Genomic DNA, 20,000 nt, shown 5'->3' on the forward strand with positions numbered 1-20,000 from the left:
GTTGCTAACATTCATTGTTTCTTCTGTCCCTTCATGAAGTTTTAAAGACAATACAGTTCACCGTCACAGTGACGCGCTGCAGTGAGGAGATTCAGCGTCTCCAGCAGAAGTTTATACAAAGATTCACAGGATCCAGCTTTTATTTTGATAGAGCACTCACTTGTCAGTAAGGCAATCTGCATGTGAACTAAGCATTTAGTTTGGAGTTGAATCTTTGTACGAGTTTCTCACCGACACGTTGTTGATCCGCATGCGGCTGATGGTCCGCCGGTAGTAGCTGAAGTCGTTCTGGATGGCCGGGTTGGTCATCTGAAACGGGACAGAGCGATGAAGAGGAGGGACCCTGAGGAAGAGGAGGGACCCTGAGGAAGAGGAGGAGGAGGAAGAGCAGCAGACCTTCAGCTCGTCGAACCGCAGCGTGAAATGCAGGATGTGGGCGAACTGACGGGCCAGCGCCTGTTTCTGCTCCAGATGCTGGGTCGGAGTCGAGTCGGCGGTGGTCAGGACGTCCAGGAGGCAATGCAGACTGGATTCTGACGGAAAAACACCGAAACTCAACACGGCACTGTGCAAAAGTTTTTAAACCACGTTTCTTCACGTTTTCCCTTCAGGACTGAACTGAGATAAACTATGATCAAGACTTGAAACACTTAGAGAACGAATCTGGCTGCTTGGAAGGAGAACATGTAGAAAGTGGGTCAGGTTGGTAGTTTGAAACTCTGCCATTGACAGAAAGCCGTCAGTCGGTTACCCAGTTTTTCTGTGAAAACTCGTAGAAAGTTTTGAGCTTGGCGACCAGAGGAACCACAGCGGCCCAGGCCTTCTCCTGAACGCCCTCAACGTTTGGGTTCTGGATGGCCTGAAAACACCCAACCACACTTTAACACCAGGAAATGAGCTCAGCGCACTTTCAAAATAAAACCCCCATGTTCAGAACCTTGTAAAGGCACTGAACACATTTATTCAGTATCAAACTCTGATCTCAACAAACTCACAGGACGTTTTCTACAGAGCTGAGTTAAAGTCTAAAAGAACAACAATGTTTTTATTACCTCATGTTGTAAAGATTCACAAATTAACAGCAATAATTTGAATTTCAGTAGAGAAAAAATGTGGATTAGTTTTTCAAAGTCTTTCTCTCCATCTTTTTCATTCAATTATAAACGTCACAGTTTCAAACTAAACACTCATTTAGTAAGCTAAATATTTGAATAAATCCAGCTCTTTGGATGTTTAATCTTTGTTTTGTTATATTTCATCAAGCTGCTCGCCTGTCTATTTCCTCTCCTGCTCCTTTGTACGTCTGCAGGTCCTCCAGGATGACCTTGGCCTCCGTCAGCACCTGGTTCACCTTCTCCCACCTCCGTCTCTGACTGCGACGGCTGCGCGTCTGGAAGAACAGCCTGGAGTCACTACCACAACATCTGCTGCTGCTGCTGCTAACAGATTCAATCCAGCAGAATCTCTGATTCCTACTTTCAAGTCCAGGAAGAAGTTTCCAGCGTTGTTGTCGATGTCTCGGGTCAGCACCTTGATCAGGTTCCCCATGCTGCCGGCACAACAAGCAAACAGACAGACAGAAGAAAAGCTGTTAACCATGTCGCTAACGTTAGCACAGCACAGAGGTTCTGCTGATCTGAGGCTCATTATTGAGAAAAAACTGAAGTGATGCGCCTCACTGGTTACCGTGGTGACACAATGATGCTCGGCGTCAAGACTTCATTTAAAAACCAGATTCTGCATCATCCAAGCAACAGAAACTCAAAAATGATCTGACAGATAAAAATATTCATTACTGACACAATAATCCTCACATTCACATGACAGAACTACAACCATAATGCTAATGCTAATATTCAATCATTAATAATACTGTTAGCCAGCTAGCACAATTTCTGCTAGCTAACATTCAAATCTATATTGAAATGTTAGCCTCCTGTCAATAGCAACATTAGCATTTTAAATGCAGACAATAGTGACGGTGTTACTGTAAATTATCCTGCAAACATTCAATCGTTGATGATGTTAGCCTAGCAATAATCATGTTTAGCATGCTAACATTACATTATTAATTCCCCACACGCTAGGCTAATGTTGTCAAACATAAATGACAACATTAAACGCAGATTGCCTTTAAATTTAACAAGAACTTTCATCTGGGTCAGTATTTCTGGTCAGATCTAAACAAGAAACAAAGATGCAAATGAAAAACATTCAGCTGAGGTCTCACTTCCTAATTCTCAGAACAGGCGACGCAACACAGCAGGAGAGTCAGAATGTAAAACAGGACAAATCCAGTGAAATCCAACGTCATTCCCTAAATAACAGCATGGAAACCAGAGTCTGGCCTGAAATTATCATAATGATGATGATGATGATGATGATGATGATGATGATGATGATGATGATGATGATGTAGAGAGGATTTGAAACATTCGGGGTCGATGGTGTGACTGAGGTTGAAAACGTCTTTAATCATCAGAACAGTTGAAATATAAAATCTGTTCTCATTTATCGTTTGAAAAATGTAGAAATCTCACTTTAAAATGAATTTACCAATAAAACTACTTTCAGATCCTCTTAAAAACAGTAAAGACTATACAGTAAAATTCATATTTATGGCCTTTGTGTTGGTTACGTTTGTTTCTGACAAACCATTTGAGTGAGGAAACCCTGAAGCTGCGTTAAAGGAGAAGTGACGCTCGCAGCTTCACCTTTATCTGGAGAGCATTTCATGCTGTCGGTGGATTTGCTCTTTTGCTCTGAAGCGTTCGCCGGCTGACAGTTTGGCAGTTTGTGGCTTCAAGCTGAAGTGGAAGCGACGCCTTCGTGTTAAAAACAGAGAAAAGAGGAAGCAACAAAGTCTCTGAAAGTTTGGCCTAAATTTAAAACAGAGGAAGTAAACAGGCTGAGCTGAGTTCAGGTAAGAAAGGCAGAAACGATTCGTCCCGGTTCGTAGAGTCCATCGGTTCTGATAAAGACAGAGGAAGACTTTGTTACGCCTTCAAGCATCAGACATTATTTTATTCTCCAAAACATAAAAACGATTTTCCTCCAGCAGAAACATTCATTTACTTCCTTCAATAAATAAAACTTTGGTTTTCCTCCAGTTGGAAGCGTTTTGACTTAAAAAGTTTCAGTGATCATATTTAACCCGACCAGCTCTTTAAATGGACTTTTACTTCCCCAAACTGAGCCGTGATGGACTCTCGCTCTGAGCTCAGGAATCTGACGCCAAAGGCTGAATTGGTCAAGTCCTAATGTGGAAGTTTCACTTCGAGACTCGACGGCTGCAATGATCACAAGGTCATCTGATCGTTTCCTCCATTTCATGGACCAGCCCGGTTCCAGAAGGTTCTGGTTGTTTCCTCCAGTCTGATGATCAAACTCAAGTCCTGCTGCTGAAAACCAGGACCAGTCGTTTGACTGGTAACCAGTGTTGGAGCCTTTGCTGGGCGTAAAGCAGGCCTCGAACCGACGGTTCGTCTTTCTGAGCGATGTTGGGTCGAGATCGTTGGGTCGATCCGGTTTATGTTGTCATAAACCGGATCAGTAAAACATTCAGGACACTTTTTTCCTGAATGGACAAACGTCAGTGAAGCCCAACAGTTTTTAAACAAAGTGACTGTGGTTCAGACAGGGAGACATCCGACCCAACATCGCTCCGACCCAACATCGCTCCGACCCAACATCGCTCCGACCCAACATCGCTCCGACCCGCCGCCACTCCAACCCGCCGCCGCTTTGACCCGTCAGATTATCGTTCTTTATTTCAGGATTCATCAGTTCGTTGCAGCGTCCTGCAGGGCCTTCGCTGGTCTGACAGGGTTTTCCTGGGCAGCTGCAGCTGCAGTGAGTTTGCTGCAGCAGCAACACTGCTGCAGCAACTCACTTCCTGTCTTGCTTTTGCTAAAGTCTTAGAGTGTTTTCCAACTTCCTGCTTCACCAGATGAAACAAGATGGAGGATTTCTCTTTAGTCTTTGGTTGAAGACCAGGAGCCATTTCTGCTGCTAACGCTAGGCTAGCATGTTAGCTTTGGTTGTAGCCTATTTACCCAGAATGCCCTGCATTGTAGTCCAGGTCCTGCTGTGGCAGGGAATTGAATCAGAGCAGATCAGAGCAGGTCAAAGGTCACCCAGGGTGATGTTTCAGATGGTTCCAGCTGAACAGAACTTTGACCCGGACAGCAGAACCCGAGACGAACCGCTGCTGAAAACGACCAGCTGTCTCTGCAGCAGTCTAACAACGACAACGCATCGCTGCTTCAAGCAAGCATCTGGTTTTTTTTAACTCTGCCGTTTCTAAATATATTGATGAGCTGAGCCTCCAGCTTCCTCTCTGTTGAAACGAAGCGATCAGAACCAGTTCTGACCAGGTTCTGGACCCAAACGCAGGAAACCTGGGTTCTTATGGCTCTGAACGTTCAACTGACGCATTTTAAGCCAAATATCTGATCATCTGACAGAATCGCTTCATTATTACCACAGAAAAACCTGATTCAGAGGAAAAAAACAGTTTGAAGGAAATGTTAAGTTCTCAATTAATCTGGAGTTAAACCTCTCAGTTTGGACTAGAACAGAAATGTTCTTTATTGTTTCCAAAATATGCATTAATTATTTCTATTAAACTGTTCAAAAGTAGAGATATGCAGAGATTAGCAGGGATTGAATATTTACTGTTTACTCTTTAAAGTAAAATACTTTTTTATAATTAAACACAAAACATTTTATCTTGAGTCAGAATTTATGAATAACATGAAAAATCCTCTAATTATTTAACTCTAAGGCCATCCGCTCGTTTTGTTCGTAAAGTTTTAATAAACATAAATAAATTCAGAAACTTATTCTGGAAATGAATAAAATCCTAACCTTCATATAAATTCTGAACCAGAACCAGAACCAGAACCGCTGCCCGGACCAGCGACGGTTCCAGAGGTCGGGTCAGCCCTGACCAGGTGTGGTGACATCATGCTTGGAGGCGCTTCATGTTCTCTAATGTTACCTCTAATCTGAACTAAAGGTACTTTCATTCTGCAGCCTGTAGGGTCAAAGGTCAGATGTGAAGAAAGTTCAGCTGCAGGTTGATAAAAACATCTGGTTAAAGTTGATTATGTTTTATTAAGTGCCTTTATTCTGAAAGGTGTATTTTATTGTGAAGGATTCTGAGCTGAAGAATCAGATGATCTCTAATCTGCTCTATTTTGGAGCTGAAACTGGTACGTGAGGGCAAAGGTCAAACTGTTAATTTATATCAGGTTATCGCCTGATATGGATCTATTTATGGTTTCCTGAATGAGAGACAGACAGACAGACGGAAAGAGACGAACAAATGAAAAGCAGCAGAAACTGAACGATCGTTCGAATCCCAACCAACTTCAGTTTCACTTTTAAGCTTCGTTTGACTTCACGGATTAAAGAATGAACACGACTGGATGATGCAGAACTGATTAATATGGACCCGAACCTGTAGAACCGGGCCTGTAGAACCTGGAACCGGTCCAATGGACCCGCTGATTTAGCAGCAGTATAGGAGTGTGTGGAACAACCGGAGAACCCGGCAGGAAGTACAAAGTTTGAACAGTTCACTTCCACTGAGAACATCCAGAGCAATAATCCAGATTACAGCAGAGACCAGATTATTATCTGATAGTAATTATGATGTGGTTAACAAACCAACTGATTTATGTTACAGAGAATATCAGAAAATATGTTAGAGACGCCCTGATGAGTGGCATTAATACTCTGTGATGGTATATATGCATATTCTGCTGACTCTGCTCTTCTGCTTCAGTTAAATTCCCCACAATCTGCATCCCTGTCACATGACCGGGCAGGTGTCACATGACCGGGCAGAGGTCACATGACCGGGCAGAGGTCACATGACCGGGCAGGTGTCACATGACCGGGCAGAGGTCATGACCGGGCAGGTCACATGACCGGGTAGAGGTCACATGACCGGGCAGAGGTCACATGACCGGGCAGGGGTCACATGACCGGGCAGAGGTCACATGACCGGGCAGGGGTCACATGACCGGCAGAGGTCACATGACCCTTAAACACAAGATGGAAATGAACATCAGTTCTTCATATCGGCCCAATTTATGTTTTAATTTAAGTCAGTCTAAAAAAACAGTTTTTTGTTTTTTTATTTTAAGATTTTTTTTCAGGATTTAATATATTGCAAACATTTTATGAAGACAAAGGCTGATAATTTAAAGCATTAATTTTGATTAATAGATTTTAATAAGTTCAAAAATGTACAATCAATAATTTTTAAGGAGTTAGCCTGTCAGTGAAGCTATTTAAGCTAAAACTAGCATCTCAATGCTAAAGATGTAATGCTAATGTCAGGGTCCACAGTCTATGAATGATCAGGGCTTCCTGTTTTTTGAATTGGATGTTTATGTTGTCAATGTATAGCTTTCTATTAAAATGTGATAAATTAATTTCAGACTTATTTGATTAAAAAGTTTAATCAAGTCCCATGTCTAGTTAAAACATTAGTGCCTTGAGGGCCGGGGCCCCCGCCGCCTGTTGCCTCGCATCGCCCCTGGACGGAGCTGCGCTCAGCCCCAGGTTTGTCGGGCCTCCCGCTGGCGGCTCTGACAGTCTGAGGCGGAGAGAAAACGGAAATGAGTCCCGCTGCTGGTTGCGGGTAAACGGACTCGAACATGCAGAGAGGCGCCAGGATCTGGAGGATTTTATTCTCAGGATCTGATCTCAGATCGGAACCTTCATGTGGGTCCGAACCTGCATCGGAACCTCACAGTTCTGCTGCAGGTTCTGCTCCTCCAGCAGCAGCGGTCTGCAGGATCTGACATGTCTGATCAGTCAGGATCCACCCTGAGATCTACTCCCCCCCCACCCTCAGCCCGGACCCCGCCGCCTCCTCCCCTCCCCTCCCGGCGCTGCGCTCACCTTCACTGATCGCTGATCGATGAGTGCGGAGCGGATCGATGGCCGATGCCCGCGGTGTTCCAGGTGTCTCCCGGCGGCCCGCCTCCTCTACATGCTGGTGAGAGTCAACCCGGAAACCGGCGGCACTCAGCGCCGTTAACTATAAAAGGAGTGATTTCCTCAGGAGGAACTGAAGCGTGAGCCAATCAGAGAGCAGCAGGAGACAAGCTGGGCTCCGCCGCGCGCACAGACCCGAATGGACCATCGGAACCGGCCGCCGGCCCGAGCCCCGCGCAGGTGATCATCCAGGTGATGATCCGGTTCCAGGTGATCGTCCATGCGGCAGGTCCGCTCTGTGCGCAGAATCACAGTTCCTCTGTGAAACCAGACTCCGTTTAAAATCCGTCTAAAATAAAACATTTTCATCAGTTTCCACCTGTTACTGAACGATTTCCTGCTTCCCATTTACACCACAACATTTTCCACAAACTGTTCTTTTATTCGGCTCATGAATTGAGTCATTGATTGGATCAATTCTGACAAATAACATCAATAAATGACTCAAATTACAGGGATTTTTACTTCAGCATGAGTTATTTAGCCTTTTTCCTCCCAAAAATACAAATGTTTTCTATTTGTGTTGTTTTATCTGATCAGTAGAAATGGGCGGCTCAATTAAAAATATTGGTAATTCTGACACCAAGTCAGTTTCAATATCAGATCCATACCAAGGAGATTAAATCAATATTTCAGTTTCAGTTTCCCTCTTTATTTTTACAGTATTATAGTTTCTCAATAAAACTATCACAGATGTACTTGATTCACTTTCCACTAATCATTGTTTCACATTTTATTTAGAAAGCAATGCACACAAATTAGTTTTTTATCATTATTATATTTTACTAAAGTATTTTGTTGACGCTTCAACTTCATCTGAATTCTTCCAGGATTCAACTTATTCATGTTTAAATAATTCAAAATAATTATTAAATAATTCAAACAACACAAAAATGCCCAAGTATGAGAAGTCTGATTATGATTCCTATTTTGGTTTTGGTAATATTGCCTCTGCATTACTTGGCGTTGGATGGACATCACATGATGCAGAATCTCTGCTGCTCATTTTGCCTGTTTGTCAGGAAATCTGAGTTCATTTCATTTCACGGTTTCACTATTGCAGGATTAGCTGATTTCATCTCAAGACACTGCAAGGCAAACAAGCTCATCATAAATCTGTAATAATTCATTTCATTCAAACACAAACAGATTCAGAGACATTTTCTGAATGTCTGAGTAATGTTTGAATTAAACTGTTTTAATCTTCAGATAATTCACTTCCTGTTTCATCAGCTGCTCTTTATTATGATCTGAAAGATAAACAGAGAACTTCACACAAAATGTTTAAATGTCTCTTTATTTGTTAGTTCAGCAAGCCTTTTCTATCATTCTTATGTTGTGTTATTTTTATTTAAATTTACGCAGCCTTTTATTTATTTATTTACTTAGTTTATATTTACAATGTCTGCGATGGATGGATGGATGGATGGATGGATGGATGGATGGATGGATGGATGGATGGATGGATGGATGGATGGATGGATGGATGGATGGATGGATGGATGGATGGATGGATGGATGGATGGATGGATGGATGGATGTCCTCCTGATGTCAATATGGGGTTGCTTTGTAATAATAATAATTTCTTTATTGCCTTTATTCACCCATTAAGATCTGGATCCCATTTTAACAAAAATCTGCAACAATTTTTATTGTTTATTTTCATTTATTTTCCCAAAAATCTGCATTAATCTTAGTCAACTTTGATCAAATTCAACCTTTATTTTGTAACCATATAATTATTTTTTAATCAATTATCCGGGTTGATTCTTACCAGAATAAAATTAGTGGAGAGTTTTTCTCAGTGACCATTAGTGACTCAGACTTGATTCAAAACAGAGTAAAGAAACTGAAATATTTCATCAGTCTGGAGCTCCAGAGCTCTGCTGCCCCCTACTGCACGGGAGCAACATCATACGTACCCACCGATGGGGTAAATGTGGCAAATAAAGGATGCTCCATTATAATATTGTGGTTGATCAAATTTGATCATTTTGTTCAGATTTTCTCACAGCAGATTGTGTCTTTATGTCGGATTAAAGGAAGTAAAGATCAACTTTAAATTATTTCAAGAAAGTCTGACAGCTTGAACAGAACAGAGTTTACAGCACAGGAGAAATACTGTACATTTATTGAAAAATAATATCTCATATTAAAATAAATATGCCACTCAATAAAGTAATTTAAGAAAAATGCACAAGATGTTTTATTTGTACTTAGAAAACAGCAACAGACAAATGGAGAAAATCAGAGAAAAATCCTGAAAAATCAAACCTGTCGGAACGGAGGTCATCTTTCTTGTTTTTAAATGATTTAATCAAAGAAGTAATCTTCTGAATCATTAAAAATGACTCAAAAACTACAGTCACCAAGCCTACATTTCCCATGATCCTCGACGGACACGGAAATACGTCATCACCCGTGACCTTGTTGTCTCTTCCCATTCGGTTCTCTAACAGGACAGCATGGCGAACAAGGAGCCAGGTGTAAGTGGGTTTGTTTCCTTTAATATCTGTGATTTTTACGGAACCTTTTCTCCTGTCCGGGTCCAGTTCGGTACAACAGCTCCGTGGTTTCCCGCGCTTTGCTCGGCGGCTCGTGCCATTTAAAATTCAGCGCGCGAATCCCGCTGACGCGAGGTGACAGGTAGAGCTGATTTAGGAGGATTTAAATGTGATTAGTTATAATATAAATATCTGGTTTTGCTTAGCTTATGTGGCAGTTCTAATAAATCTGTTCAATATTAGTGACTCTGACTTGGTTTAGACAACCACGCGGGTTTGTGTCAGGAAAGCTGCAGAGTTCCGCTCAGGAGTCCAGCTTACGTTGAGAAAAGCTCTAAAATAAGGAAACTTTTGAATTTTCTTTAATTTCCAGCTGGTATTTTGAGCCTATTAAAACGTTATTAAAGTCTCCACAAACTCAACGTTAATTCGGCTCATAAAGCAGGTGTTCGAATGAGATTTATTCTGGTCTAATTGCTCTAAAACCAGGATCGCCGTTTACGCCACAAATCAACCGGATATTTACATTGAGCTCCATCAGAACAGGGACCCAAGCTTTAAGGCCTGGTGTGGAGGTCAGGTTTGGTGACCCTAATGCTCTGTGACTGCAGGGTGTTGATGTAATCAGAGTTGATCTGCTGTGTTTTCCAGGGTTTTCTGCAGCAGCTGCGGCAGATCGCTGGCAGGATGTCCTCTGGCCCTCGGGGGGCAGGAACCGGACTGAAGCTCCTGATCGGAGCTGGAGCTCTGGCTTATGGAGTGAAGGAAGCTACATACACAGGTCGCCCTGACCTCTGACCCCAAACACTTTCGCAGCTGGGCTGAAGCTCAACTTCAGCAGAAACAGTTTAGTTTCAGTCCAGTTGGAGGAAAACTTTGATTTAAACCCAGCTGTTCCCAGTCCAAGTCAGTGTTCTTATAATCCCATCCAATCAGATTTGTACCTGGAAACCTGGGGATTCTGTGGGATCCCACTAATAACCCCAACTCAATAATCATAAATCACAGGTGTCCAAACGTTCAGTCATTTGGGCCAAGACTGTAAAATTGTGAGATGGCCAAATTTTTTGGTTAAAATTGAAAAGATCTCTTATATTATACTGAATAGATACTTTACTCCAACAAAAGAGTCTGATTTTTGTAGAAAAGAAATCTGTTGCAGAGTTGTTGTTTGATGTGACAGATAAATATTATCCAAAGACTTTTTGAGTTCATTATCCTCATGAATAATTTTTTATTTAAGGTCAGATGGTGCTGTTTGGTTTCAGCAAAGTTTAAAATAATTATCCTAAATACATAATGTTAGCATTTTATTTTTCTGTAAAAATCTTGAATTAATTATGAATTTGCTCCATTCTTGAGTTTGCAGACTGAGGGGCCAAATAAAGCCATCCAGTGGGCTGTAAATGGCCCTCGGCCACATTTTGGACATCGAGTTATTAACTCTTATTTTCTGGAAGCTGCCAGTTAGTGTCCAATAGAAAGCTAACAGTGTCTCTGAAGCTCAGAGAGGAAACGTCAGCATCATGCTGTGGATCAGAACCGTTAGCATCCTGCAGGTAACGGTTCGGACCCGGACCAGAACCTTCTGACTGTCCTCTGTTGCTCTCTCTGTGTCCAGTGGAAGGAGGACATCGAGCCATCATCTTCAACCGGATCGGTGGGATGGAGATGAACACAATCCTGGCTGAAGGTCTCCACTTCAGGTACGTTAGCTCAGCTAGCAGCTCAGCCAGCAGCTTTATTAGCTGCATTTAACAGCTGCTATGATAGTTTTCACAACTGCTTAGCATCTCAGGTGCTCAAATCGTACCTGAACTTTGACCCTGAATCTCAGAGGAGTTTGAAAAGCCTCATGGAGCAGAGAGGAGGTAAACATCTATCATGGTGAACAATAGAAGATCTTTGGCAAACAAATGGATGAACTTCATGGCTAAAACAGGATCCGGTCAGGGTTTTGCATTTATTACGTCATTCAGTGGAACATGGCTGCTGGATCTTATCCCAAACTCCAGCATCTCTCAGCCTGGATTTCAAACCAAACAGCCAGACAGATTTAAAGCAAAAGCAAAGGAGGTGGATTAGCAAAGCTGCTAACAGCTGATGGAACCATCCAGCCTGGATGCTGAACTCTTAGCATGATTCTGCCATACAGTCTTCAGTCAGAGGCCTCTTCAGAGTCACTGTGAGATTGACTGCTACTGGAGCTCCCTCCAGCCCGCAGCATCACCAGCCGTAACGACTCTGAAGGAACTTGGATGATCTGAGTTATGACATTTAGGGACTCGTCATCCTCTGTGTGAGGATGAAGGTTTTCCTGCTGTAATCAGATTACTTTCCTCTGGTTCTGACCAGGCTGTCATCCGCAGGGTCCCCTGGTTCCAGTACCCCATCATCTGACATCAGAGCCCGGCCCAGGAAGATCTCCTCTCTCACAGGAAGCAAAGGTCAGAGGTCATTTGAAATCAGACCCATGTTTGGTTCTGTGTTCTGGTCCAGATGGGTTCTGGTTCTGAACAGTTCATTGGTTTAAGCCAGTCTTTCTCAAACTGTGGTCGGCGAGGTACTGCATGAAGGTAACGGTTCGGACCCGGACCGTTACCTTGCTACAGCTAGCGTGCTACCGCTGAGCTAGCTGTAACATGTTACAGCTAGCCAGAGCTAGCTGTAACATGTTACAGCTAGGTCAGCAAAGGATTGTGTTAAAATAAGGACAGAAAACGGGCTCAGAACCGGGTCACTCAATAGAAAAGCTGCAGATACTGATGGAAAGAAAACAAGTCCAGGAATATCATACGATCAGAGAAGCTGAAGCTGCTGATGTGTCGATGTGTTGTTCACTGGCGACTGGATTCCTTTGAACGGTTCTATGCGCTAGGACTCGACTCAGTTACTGAGAACGGTTCTTTTTGAGGACTTTTCTTGCTCATGATGCTCTGCTTGCACATCAACAGCTCTTGTTGTTTTTTCTTTAATTAAAAATGATTAAATTACATTAATTAAACACAACAGATAAATACAATTGATAGAAATGCTTTAATTATTTTTATTTGGTGCAGAAAATGATTTTATGTTTCTTTTAAAGCAACTCAAGTATATTTTTCTGTAATTGTGCTTCAAAATCACAAATATCCCTAATTGTTATAATACACACAACACTTGGTAGTAAAGTGTTTGACATCATTTGAAAGCTTCGACACTTTCAGAATCTGTAATAACTCAAAATGCCCAAATAGACGTGTTCAAGGCGCCTCTCTTATTAGGAAAACGACAAAACATGAGTGAACAGACTAATATTTTCTGTTATGTTCAGATGTGTTCTTTCAGGTTAGGTGATCTGTGACTGTTGGTTAAATGGCTTCAGTCATCCTCAGCCTGAAAAGGTTTGAGAAACTCTGGCTGCAGTTTGCTGTCTGGCCGCCAGAGGGCAGCACCTCCATTAACTGGAAGCTTCATCTGAGGGTTTGATCGTCATGGCAACCACTGATTAATGTAGTTTCCTATTTTCCTTTAACTAGACAGATCAGCTTTTGTTTTTATATAGTTTATTTGTCAACATAAAGTAAAAATGAACAAAAAGATTTTTAATGTTTGTAAAGTTTAAAGATGTTTAAACAGCTTACTCTGGACGACCGGGTTCTGTCTGGTACCGGAACCAACCGTTAACCATCCAGAACCAAAACTGACCAGGTTAACCAATCACCTGAACTGTCAGACCTGATGCTGAGTTCTGATTGGTTATTCTGATTCTGATTGGTTAATGGTTCTGGTTCTGATTGGTTAATGATTCTGGTTCTGATTGGTTAATTGTTCTGATTGGTTAATGGTTCTGGTTCTGATTGGTTAATGGTTCTGGTTCTGATTGGTTAATGGTTCTGATTCTGATTGGTTAATGGTTCTGATTGGTTAATGGTTCTGATTCTGATTGGTTAATGGTTCTGGTTCTGATTGGTTAATGGTTCTGGTTCGGGTTCTGTCAGACCTGCAGATGGTGAACGTGACGCTGCGGGTTCTGTCCCGTCCGCTGGCCTCCAACCTGCCGGTTCTGTACCAGCGTTTGGGTCAGGACTACGATGAGCGGGTTCTTCCCTCCATCGTTAACGAGGTTCTGAAGAGCGTGGTGGCCAAGTTCAACGCCTCGCAGCTCATCACCCAGAGGGCCCAGGTGCAGCCGACCGGACTGCTGGTTCTGCAGCAGGAAGTCGGTCGTGTTGATCCGGCCCGGTTCCGTCCGGCCCGTCCTGCCTGCAGGTGTCGCTGCTGATCCGCAGGGAGCTGTTTGAGCGAGCCAAAGACTTCAGCATCATCCTGGACGACGTGGCCATCACCGAGCTGAGCTTCAGCCGCGAGTACGGCCGCCGTGGAGGCCAAGCAAGTCGGTGAGTGGACCGGAACCGGGCCACTTCCGCAGGCTCAGGAGGCCCGGTTCCATCTGAGGTTCTGGTTGTTGTCCTCCAGCCCAGCAGGAGGCGCAGCGGGCCCAGTTCTACGTGGAGAAGGCCAAGCAGGAGCAGAAGCAGAAGATCATCCAGGCTGAGGGCGAGGCGCAGGCCGCCAAGATGGTGAGTCGGACGACCGGGTCGGGTCAGAGCCGGTTCTGGACCGGTTCAGAACTCTCTTTCAGAAAATCCAAAGACCAAATTGAGGAAGTTATTCTGGATGTTTCATTAACGGTTTCCACATCAACCACAGAAGAAGAAGAGCTCATCTGTTATTGAAGAGTTAAATTACGATCAGTTTTACTGTTTGCACTTCCTGTCTCCATCTGAGCGCGAGCAGAAACCGTTACTGCCCCGCCCACCTGACTCTGTTTCTGTGTTTCTGTGTGTGTCAGCTGGGCTTGGCCGTGATGAAGAACCCCGGCTACCTGAAGCTCCGGAAGATCCGGGCTGCCCAGAACATCGCCAAGACGGTAAGAACCCAGCAGAACTTCCTGTTGGTCCAGACCAGCTGCAGGTACCCATGGTAAGCAGCATCACCTCCAGAACCGGTTCTGGTTCCTGCAGAGTTTCCTCTGATCTGGACTCGCTTTAAATCCCAATAAAAACATGAACGTTTTTGATTAATCCCAGTAAAACACAGAGGTTCTGGAGGTTCTAGAGGTTCTGGAGGTTCTGGAGGTTCTAGAGGTTCTGGAGGTTCTAGAGGTTCTAGAGGTTCTGGAGGTTCTAGGTTCTGGAGGTTCTAGAGGTTCTGGAGGTTCTGGAGGTTCTATAGGTTCTATAGGGTTCTGGAGGTTCTGGAAGTCCATTCTGCTCCCTCCAGCAGCTGCTGACAGACGGCCACCAGGGCGACAAACCTCCAGGAATCAGCCTCGTTTCAGCTTCTGTTGCTGTGTTTTCTGACCTTTGACCCCTGGTTGTCACCATCAGAGCAGAACCTGCAGCAGGGAGTTAATCTGCCCGGCAACAGTTGGAGTTTTTAAAGATGGAGGATAAAAAACAGGAAGCAGAAGGTCGACTCAAACCAGAGAGAAGAAAAACCAAAAGGGCTTTATATTTTGTAATGGGTAAAATCTGAAAAGTGTGGCTTGCACTTATATTGACTGGATGGAGAATATTCTCGTTAAAGTTTTACTACTGGTGATTCTCAGCTGGAGTTGGTCCCTTACTTTGACTAGGCCATCTCCTAATATTTTGGCTGGGTGTTCAGGCTCCCACAGCATGATGCTGCCACTGCAAGATTTTCAAACCATAACAGTTTCAGCAGATTGTGATCTCTGGTTTCTGGTCTCCATGGTGATGCTGGTGGTTCTGCACAGAACCTCAGTCCAGAACCAGAGCTTGAAGAGAACCTGGTTATAAAGGAGGCTGAGGACAGATGAAGAGGCACACGCCACACTATTCAGATCTTTTCCCATTAAAAATGAACCTTTCTCCTGACCCGGCACCTGCAGGGTTCTGCAGAACCTGGTTCTGATCCATCTGTGTGCGTCCTGCAGGTGGCGCAGTCCCAGAACCGAGTGTACCTGAACGCAGACAGCCTGGTGCTCAACCTGCAGGACAGAGACAGCTTCACGTGAGTCCGGTCCGCTCCAGCAGGTCCGTCTCACCGGGTCGGAACCAGAACCTCTTCTCCTGTCTCTGTTTCAGGCTGTCGCTGTCCAAGAAGTAAGACGTCTCCTCTTCATCTCTCCATCCGGCCGTCGATCAGAACCCAAACCAGTCTGCTGCCTCCGCTCAGATAAACCCGACCCGGAATGATGCAAGTTCCCTTCAGCGACAGAGGGATGTCAGTCGGACATCTTTACAGAACCGAACCGGGTCAGGAGGCAGGTTCTGGTCCGGTTCCAGCAGCCGGATGAACTCCACCTGGACTGATAATCCGTCTTCCTGAGGTTCTGCCAGGACCCGGGTCCTCATGGTGGTGGCAGATGGCTGCCCTGAGGCTGGAGGCCTGGTTTTCTCTGACCCATGAAAGAGGTTCTGAACCCAACCCGAATGTTCTACAGAACCAGCCTGAAAGCAGCGCCGGGTTCTGGACCGGTTCTGACATTAAGCTCAACCCGGTTGGGTTGTTGTTCTGGTATTGGATCAGTTCGCTCAAATACTGATAAATGCTATTCAGACCAGGTCCATTTGGATCTGGTTCTGGTCGGGTCCAGATTTGTTCTTAACTCCAGATTATAGAAATGAAATGAAATCATCAGTTAAATCAGAATCAGGTTCCTCCACGTTGGGTTTGGACCGGGTTCTGGTCGGTACCACATGGACCTGACCGGGCCGGTGGTTCTGCTGATTTAATTGGTTCTAAATAAAATGTCTCATATTTCAGGCCTCACACAGGATTTCCATATTTGGTCGTGTGTCACATTTAGCTGCTGACATCACTTTGACTCGCTGTGTCGTTCTGGCTGAGGGACGAAACTACAAACCCCAGAATGCAGTGGGGCAGCAGCTCCTGTCCTTTCATTAATCATGGCGACGGTTCCTATGAAGATCAATAATTTAACTGGAGCTGGTAAAAACCTGAGTTCCTGGTTTGGATTCAAAATAAAATCAATTTTTTATACCAAATCAGATTTTTATTTTTCTGTCTTTTCTAAAAAAGTAAATTAGAAACGGTGTTTATTTCGATCATCCCTTCTGACAGCATCAGGGCCATGCTGCGAGAGTTTTCAGCTATCAGAATGAAAACGATACCAGAAAAATGTCATCAAATATTCATTTGAATCAGAAAAAAGCTTCTAGTGATATTAAGCAGCTCAGTTTGTCTTCATGTGAAAAGATAGAAATTATACATCCTGAGCTGAGCACAGCTAACCAAACCTTAGTGCAGAAGCAGCTTCTAATTTGCCAGAAAAAAACATTTGCAGAAGTCAAACCTGAACTGCTAAATACAACAAATTAGAAGTTAAACCACTAAACACACAAACTGATGAGATGCTAATTCTAAACCGCTAAAACAACGACGGGAGCTAAAGCCAAACCGCTCAGCATGTTATAAAAGCTAATGCTAACTATTAAAATGATGACATTGTGAGACTCACTAAAAGCAAAGTATTGGACCTGAATAGAGGAAGTTCTACAGAGTTCTGCCTCTAGAGGAAAAATAAAAGCATGCCACACTATTCAGAGATATCTAAGAATAAAACTCATTTTGTGTTCGAACAGAACAAGATTACAGCTGAAGAGCGTCTGCTGCACACACACAGGAATACAAATGTTCTCTGAGACCCCAGACCAACTGGACCGGGTCAGAACCTCTAGATGCTGACAGGGCCGTGACGTCACAGTTTTTGTCCCCGGAGTGCCTCTTTCCTCCGTCCTTCGTACAGGGCAGAGACAACACAAGATGGCTGCCGGGTTATTTATAGGCCGAGCCGCTGCTGCAACCAGAAACCTGCACCCAGCCGGGCCGGGGAGGGGGAGGGGGCAACAGGGGGAGGGGCGGCCGCCATTGTGTGAGTGACACAAAGCAGCCGCCATGTTGGGAAGCTGCTCCGCTTCTGCATGAGAAAGAAGAAGAGGAGGAGGAGGAGGAAGGTGTGGGGCAGATTTACAGCTCAGAGGGGATTTTTTCATTCAAAGGGAGAGGAGGGGGGTAATATTCATGATGGGGGGGGGGGGTTAGGAAAAGGCAAGAGGGGGCTGCGAGAGGGAGGCGACGTCTGATTGGCTGCGGCTTCACGCCCCCTCTCACCAAGCCTGTCGGCGCGACCAATCAGAGGCCAGGACGCGGTTTGAAAGATGCCAAAAGGAAAAGAGAGGCAGTGGGGGCAAGAAAGGGGGCGGGGGGGTAAGAGGGGCAGATGGGAGGGTGAGAGGAAAAAACCCGGAGTCAGAGATGATGAATGTCCCGCTGGAGTCATGAGCAGCAGCTGCAGTCTGTTAGAACACGACCCGGTTCTGGTTCTGGTTCCTCCTGATAAATGACCAGCAGAGCTCACTGATCGGAACCAGAACCACAGCTGGTACTGGAGGGAAGGTCAGCTGCTCTTATTCTGGCTTTAACCTTTATTTACCGCTTTGATCGCAGAGCCAGACTCTTTAGCAGCATCTGCTGGCGGCTGGCGGAACTGCAGCTCCTTTTATTCGGATTTTTAATTTAAATCTGTGGATAAAAGTTTCCATTAAAGCGCTTCGATGTTTGTGTTTCTGTAATAAACACATAAATCTGGCTGAGGGTGATGCAGCTGCTGAAGGTGAAATGCGGAGCTGCAGTTCTGCGGTCTGACCTCCATCTTGCTCCTGCAGGATCTGCAGCGCTGCAGCTTCTGCTCACAGGGGGGCGTGGTCACGTGACCAGCCTGGCCCCGCCCAGGGCCCAGGCTGGTCACGTGTCCTGTTTTCACTGTTCACAAATAAGGACGGATTGCCGCTGATCTGCTCCGTCGCCATGGAAACACTGACGTCACTCCGGTGGTGACTCTCAATCCGGGCTGGTTGCCAGGGCGACGGGTCGCTGTTCGGTTGCCAGGGCAACTCTGCAGTGTCGTCACGGCCGGAGCAGGATGCTGTGTGCGGCCAGCAGGGGGCGCTCTACCGGAGCAGTGATGATCACCACCACATGCTTTATGCTCATAAAGACATGTTTCATTTTTATTTAATATTTTATCCATCACTTGATTACTTTATTGGGCAGCTAATATTTTTATCTGACATATTTGTTGCTTTTCTTCTTTGAAGCCACATAGAGATTTTTTTTAAATTTTGTTATTTATTCATTTATATTAATATTAATATTTTTTCTTTTAGTTGTAAATATGTTCTGTTCTAAATAATTTTGATGACTGATTTATTTACATGTTTAAATATAAATTTATTTATAGAACTATGGAGGTGTAAACTTTGCTTCAAACATATAAATGATAAAAACTTCAAAACTTTACCAAAAAATAAAATCCCCCGCAAAACACTCAATCAAAAAACGCTTCAGGAAATAACAGCAAATATTAAACTCTGCAAATAAGATCCTCCAGGCCACTAGGGGGGGTCTGCCCCCAAATCAAAGGACCAAACTCTCAGCAATGATGAACAGAAGAAAAGTGGAGGAAGGAGGAACAGGCATTATCTTCATCCCCTTTTCAGGTTTTACAGAACCAGTTTGTAATATTATTAATATGAACCAATCAGAACAACTAAAATGTTTCATAATAAATTTGAAGGCTCCAGTATTTTTCTGACCAATCAGAGTGAGCCAAACTTTCTTAAAGGCACAGTACCTTAAATGATTAGCTGTAGGTCCTTAGCAACCCGACCCAACAGGCTCACAGAGTCAAAGCTAACCGGGTCTGAGCAGAACTTTTATTCTTTTCGGGTTTTCTGACAACATCAAATAATTAAAATGATGCTTTAATTAGTTGATCCTGGATCAGAACCAGAGAGCAGGTTTCTAATTAAGTTAAAGGTTCTGGTTCTGTTCGACCCGTCTGTCTGTCTCTGGGAGAAAGGTTCTGTTCAGTTTCCTGTGATTCAGACAATTAACCTGCTTAATGCTGCAGAACCTCCTGGGACCAACCAGAACCAGGTGGCCCAGTGGCCCAGTTCAGAGACCCGAGCCCAAGGCTGCAGAACCTGCTGGGAATCAAACCGGCAGCCTGGCAGGAACCGATGCTGCTGCAGACGATGGATTTAAATGTGACTTTTATCATGATCTTTGCAAGGGTCAGAGGTCATGATTCACCAAAACAAAAATGGCCTCGATGTGGAGGTCTAAGACCAGAACCGCTGCTCACCCAGTAGAAAACCCAGTAGAACCCAGTAGAACCCAGAAGAAACCAGGAACCTCCTGGTGATCACCGCTGCAGTCAGACATGGTGGTGGTGGCAGCATGATGCTGTGGGCCTGCTCCACTTCTGAAGGTCTGACAAAAATGGCCTAGTCAAAGTCTAAACCTTCCCCAGGAAGTTGCTGCTGGGAAACCCTCCAACAAGTTACACTAGAGCAGGTCAGAGGTCATCCACAGTGACACTAGTGTCACTATTGAGTTAGGGTTGAATAGATTTATTATCTAACTTTAAAATCTGATTGATCTGAAAG

At 44.3% G+C, this 20,000-nt stretch overlaps 2 pseudogenes; one reads left to right on the top strand and one right to left on the bottom strand.

Moving 5' to 3' along the window:
- Window positions 1-554, bottom strand: part of LOC129351763 (CYFIP-related Rac1 interactor B-like) — a 4,834-nt pseudogene extending 4,280 nt beyond the window's left edge.
- An 8,881-nt stretch (window positions 555-9,435) lies between these two features.
- Window positions 9,436-15,871, top strand: LOC129351743 (prohibitin-2-like; annotated as a pseudogene).
- Window positions 15,872-20,000: the final 4,129 nt, after the last annotated feature.

Source organism: Poeciliopsis prolifica, unplaced genomic scaffold (assembly GCF_027474105.1).
Source record: "Poeciliopsis prolifica strain line A6 unplaced genomic scaffold, Auburn_PproV2 SCAFFOLD069, whole genome shotgun sequence".
Taxonomy (NCBI): domain Eukaryota; kingdom Metazoa; phylum Chordata; class Actinopteri; order Cyprinodontiformes; family Poeciliidae; genus Poeciliopsis; species Poeciliopsis prolifica.